Below are 5,974 nucleotides of genomic sequence, written 5' to 3' on the forward strand. Positions count from 1 at the left end.
CTCCTTGTTCTCTCTCATCATATTTTCTCTCTCATCATTTTATCACACATTTTCTCTCTCTTTAATCTCTCCTTTCACACTCTTTTTTTCTCATTACACTTTCTCTCTCATCATACTTTCTCTCTCCTCAATCTCTTCATCGCACTCTCTTCCTTCTTTTTTTCTCATCATACTTTCTCACTTCTCAATCTCTCTCATCACACTCTCTTTTCGTTTTTTTTTTCAACATACTTTCTCTCTCCTCAATCTCTCTTATCACACTCGCTCCTTTTTTTTTCCTCAACAAACTTTCTCTTTCATTATACTTTCTCTCTCATCATATTTTCTCTCTCCTCAATCTCTCTCATCACACTCACTGTTCTCTTTTTTCTCATCACACTTTCTCTCTCATCATACTTTTTCTCCTCAATCTCTCTTATCACACTCTCTCTCCTCATTTTTTCTCATTATATTTTCTCTCTCTTCATCCTCTCCTATCATACTTTCTCTCACATCATATTTTCTCTCTCATATTCTCTCATCATGCTCTCTCTTATCACACTCTCTTTTCTCATTTTCTCTCATCACACTTTCTCTCTCTTAATTCTTTTTTATCATACTTTCTCTCTCATCATACTTTCTCTCTCATCATTCTCTTTCATTATATTTTTTTCTCACATTTATCTTTCTCACATCTAATTTTTTCTCTTATTTTCCTTTAAGAGTAAAAAAAGAAATTTTAATTTATTCCGATAGAAAATATATAACTAACCAAACATTCTTTTAAGAGTGATATCCATACTTATACCTATTCTCATTCCACAATACAATAATTATCATTTCGATTTATATTTCTAGAAAAGAATCAAACGTCTCCTAAAATGAATAAAACAGCTGTCACCAATGTATCAATACATATTGTGACATCAATAATGAAAATTATTAAATTATATATAATGTTAATGGAATTTAATTCTATTTTATTGTGAGGTTTTTGTACTTGAAAATATTTGTAACGACAAAAGCAGCATTACTAGTCAATGCACATGCTTGGAGTTGGAGCTACAGCTGTAAGCCACTTTATTTAATTTAATATAATTCATAATAATTTCAGTTTTTTTTAATGTTTCCACTGACAAATTATGTTCAATCAATTATCTAAATCCAACAAGAGAACCTGAGTTCTCAGCGCTTCCTAACAACCGCCGGACGGAGATTGGCAGCATGGCGACGATGATGGCTATGAAGGCTGTGGACTTCTCCTTTCAGTCCATCGCGGGAAAGCTAGAGAAGATGCTAGAGGAAGAAGCCGCGTTGCTGGCTGGAGTCGAAGATGATGTCCGATACATAGTTGCTGAGCTCAGAAGCATCACCTCTTTCTTGACGGCCATGTCAACCAGGCGCAATATGGATGTTGAACTGCAGAACTGGGTGCAAGAAGTAAGGGAGGTGGCCTACGACGCCGAAGACTCGATCGATGAATTCAACTGCCGTCTCCGATCGACGCCTTAACAGCAAGTGCGGAGTCAAAGGTTTTTTCAATCACTTCCTTCGCCGCATAAAATCATTGAAATCTCGCCATGTCATTGCTTCGGAGATCAAGAAATTGAAGATTCAAGTAGAAGAGATTAAAAAGAGGCGCGATCGTTATTCCCACACAAACGAAGCTATAAGTTTTGGCACCGCTACCAACTTGGACATGACCGAGAGATACCCTGATCCACGGATCATTGGCCATTTTGTAGAGGAAACTCAACTCGTGGGCATTAACCAGAGTAGAGATACACTGATCAAGTGGGTGATGGATGAGAACTATCCCGAGCTTACAACGATTTCTCTCGTCGGCTTCGGTGGTTTAGGAAAGACAACTTTGGCTAAGATAGTCTATGACGATCCTATTATCGTCGGAGGCCACTTCCAATCTCGAGTTTGGATCGCAGTGTCACAAAATTACAGCATCAAAGAGCTTCTCAAAAAGATCATTCGACAAATTTCTATCAACGAACAACAAATCAGAGATGTGTTTGAGTGCCAAGATGCCAGTTTGAACACAGAGCAACTTCTGAACATAATGGACAAGGCGCAATTGGTGAAGACCATCAGAGACCATCTCCATGGAAAGAGGTATATGATTGTTTTTGATGACGTTTGGAGCACTGAAGCATGGGAAAGCTTGAGCATTGCACTACCACAAGGTAAAGAAGGAAGTAGGGTGATAGTGACCAGCCGCAGTGAGGAAGTGGCAAACTATAGTTGTTCTCGTAATCGTCAATTTATATTTAAAATCTCTCCTTTATCACCCGAGAAATCTTGGGAGTTATTCTGTAGAAAAGTATTTGAAGCCCCTGAGTATAGTTGTCCTCGAGAGCTAGAAAATGTTGGCAAAGAAATCTTGCAAAAGTGCGATGGGCTGCCACTTGCGATTGTGACAATCGGAGGTCTTCTGTCTTCCAAGCCTGATAAAAAACATGAGGAATGGAAAGACTTTGGCGACCACCTTCGTTTGGAGATACAAACTAATGATATGCTGTCGAAGATCCATCAGATACTACTTTTGAGTTACAATGACTTGTCTTTCCATCTCAAGCCTTGCTTCTTGTTCCTAGGCATCTTCCCTGAGGATTATCAGATTGGTCGGAAGCGGCTGATGAGACAGTGGATTGCTGAAGGGATTGTGAGTGGCGTAGGTGGCTTCCCCGCTGAGAAAGTCGCCGAGCGCTGCTTCAACCAGTTGGTGAGTCGTAGCTTGGTACAGCCATCAGAATTCTATTATAATGGGACAGTGAAATCCTGCCGTGTCCATGACATGATGCTGGATGTCATAATCTCGATATCAAGGAAGGAGAACTTTGTGGTGCTACTGAATGAGCACCCGACGATTCCGCCTCAACATCAGAAGATAAGACGCTTATCCTGGCAGGGAGGAAGCAGTGGACTAGTGCCTAACACTGATCTGTCCCACCTCCGATCCTTCACTGCAACTGCATTTGGTGAGGATGTAGCACTGACGGATTATAGAAAGCAGAGGCTGTTGAGGGCAATTGACCTGGAAGGATGTAGGGACTTGGATCATCTCCACCCCAAGAGCTTTTCCAAGTTGTTTCTTCTGAAGTACCTGTCTCTAAGAAATAATTTTAGATTACGTAGATTGCCAGATTCAATAGGAGATTTGCAGAATCTAGAGTTTTTGGATATAAGAGGAACTCAAATTTATAAACTACCCAATACCATCGTCAAACTCCAAAACCTGGTCTATCTGCTTTCTGATGTCCGAATAATTCAGTTGCCGAAGGGAATAAGAAGGTTGAAAAAACTTCGCACGCTTGGAATGGCACGTGCAGATAATGTGCAGTTGCTACAGGAGATTGGTGAGCTTGTCGACCTCCAGAAGCTTGCCATCTGGTTCGGTGGCAATTATCTAGCAAGCAGAATGCTGGATGCGATTAGCGCTCTGCTCTCGAAGCTCAATGGCAACCTTCGATCACTAAATATTTTTCATATTCCAAACGACAATCTGAAAAAGGCACTCGATGAGGTAGCTTCACCACCATTGCTGCTCTGCAAGCTCCAGATAAATGCCGTACTTGGCGGATTGCCTACTTGGTTTGCATCTCTGGAGAAGGTTGTCAAGATAACTCTGTACGAAACACGATTGCAGCTCCAGGATCTGCAAGTCTTGAGAAATCTCCACACTCTGGTCAAGTTGGTCCTAGGAACTGAGTCATTCGACAAGAATGGTGAGGTTTTGGTCTTCGATCAGGGAGGGTTCACACATCTCAAATACCTGGATATTCAAACGGACAGTGTGAGTTTCAAAAAAGGTGCACTCCAAAGCCTCGAAATTCTTAAAATGTCTAATATTTTGATTAGATATAGCGTCGATGGCATAGACCATCTACATGGGCTAAAGGAGGTTCACATTCGTACTGCGGATAAAGATATAATAGAGATGGTCAAAAATATTGCAGCAAGCCATTCAAATCGTCCCAAATGTTTTGCAATAACAACATTCCTGTTTGATTAAGGTATATGATTTGACTCAGAGGAAGCAGAGCTTTCTGTCAATGCAAAGATGAAATTATTAAAACATCTGGTGTGGTGTGTATTCTATTTCTGCTGTCCAACTTATCCATTGTTAATCTCTTCTATTATGCTTAATTCTTAGACTTGTTTTGGTATTCAAATTATCCTTTGCTAATCTCTTCCACTATGCGTTGCTTGCTAGCCTTTGTATTTCTGAAGAATTATCTAATCTTTAAACATTGCTCTCTTAATAAATTGCTATTCAAAATAAGAGTTATTATATTAGAGAAAAAGATGATAATGTTCATCCCAGACATTTCAGTATCGTCAGTCCCCCTACTAAATATAGATAGGTAAATCATAAAAAGTATTTTGTCCTAGTATAGCAGTGCTTTGTAGGAGGGAGCTCTAAAATCTATTAGAGCAATTGCCCATGTAATTACCTATTATACCAACCTCAAGGGGCAAAAAAAAAAAAAAAAAACACTAAGATGTGATTATATGATTTGGGAGAATATCATTGTAATATACAACTGATATGTACCGTATTATTCTTGAATTAGGCAAGCAGTGTGTGAAAGCTAAAGTGTAAACATTCTCCAGCCATCCCTTCAATGAATTCATAATTATAAGCTCAGCAAGATATCTGTAGTCATTGTAGGACACTTTTTCTAATGGAAAGATAAATTTAAAAATACTGGCCGCTCTAATTTAACCTGATGCGGGTGGGACATTTCCATGAAATTGGATTGTCATTTTCAGGAGTTAATCTGTTCAAAAATTTGGTACTAAAGAGGTCAAAATAGACAAATCTTCGAACTGGATACTGGATTTAAAAAAACAAAGGGTCAAAATAGACTAATCCACGTCTGGTCAAAATAGACAAATCTTCGAACTAGATACTGGATTATAAAAAAACAAAAGGTCAAAATAGACTAATCCACCTATGGCATGAGCATTTGATTTCATCATGGTCATATAATCAAACAAAGATCAAAACTTTATCATCAACATCCAACAAAAAATTAATAAGAAAAAAAGTAGACGAAGAAGCAAAGTCTGCAACTCCAACACCGGCTGACGGAGAGAAAGGCCGAAGGAATCAGAACCCCCAATTTGATGCGTTAGATTTTCTTAAAAGGCAGCATGTACAAATTGAATTTTTGATAAGATAATGAAAATTTTGTGTTTGGTTTCTCATACTAATTAGCCTATCTTTTATATTTCAAAGTGGTAAACTATTACCTCCACGGGCATAGTTGAGTTGGTACTCGGATGGTAGATTGTCACAAGAGAGTAAGGATCGATCGCTTGATCACCATAATTTCTCCTTTTCAAATGTTTTGGGACGGACGTGGAGGGAAGCTTGGGATGAGCACATCATCTTTAATCACAGAAGAGGTAAACTATTGAACTTTACTCTAAAAAATTAGAAAAAAAATTAAATTAGTATACAATCATTTGTAGGATTAAGTTAACATGGGTGGACTAAATCCAATTGAGTCCACATTGGTGGATTAAATCCAATTGAGTCCATATGAGTAGACTTAATCTCCATAAGATGAACTTACACTTAATCAACACACACATAACTAATTGTCATTAAGTAACTAAACTCAATTAAATGATCTAATGCTTTTCTTATTGGATGATCATGGTACTTCCAAAAGACCGAAATCCTTGATCAATGGAGGAACAAGATTACCATTTTGCTTCAAACATACTAGAAATAATCACCGGAAATCCTTTGATAACACAGATTCCTATTTATTAATTGATCCTGTCTGAGTGCTGAGTCGATGGACGCTGGGGACGTAACACTCTCCGCTATCTCCGACTGGTGGTGTAGATCTCCGGCGAACATGCAAAGAAGCCGAGCCGGGAGGGGTTTCCCGGCGACGACCCTCTGATGCTCAAGTCAGGCAGCGAAGAAGCAGAGTAACGTTACTGTGGCTACAGTGATCAAGATTGC

At 38.9% G+C, this 5,974-nt stretch overlaps 1 pseudogene; it reads left to right on the top strand.

Annotated features, from left to right (window-relative positions):
* Positions 1 to 1,143: 1,143 nt before the first annotated feature.
* Positions 1,144 to 4,195, top strand: LOC122041458 (annotated as a pseudogene).
* Positions 4,196 to 5,974: the final 1,779 nt, after the last annotated feature.

Source organism: Zingiber officinale, chromosome 2A (assembly GCF_018446385.1).
Source record: "Zingiber officinale cultivar Zhangliang chromosome 2A, Zo_v1.1, whole genome shotgun sequence".
Taxonomy (NCBI): domain Eukaryota; kingdom Viridiplantae; phylum Streptophyta; class Magnoliopsida; order Zingiberales; family Zingiberaceae; genus Zingiber; species Zingiber officinale.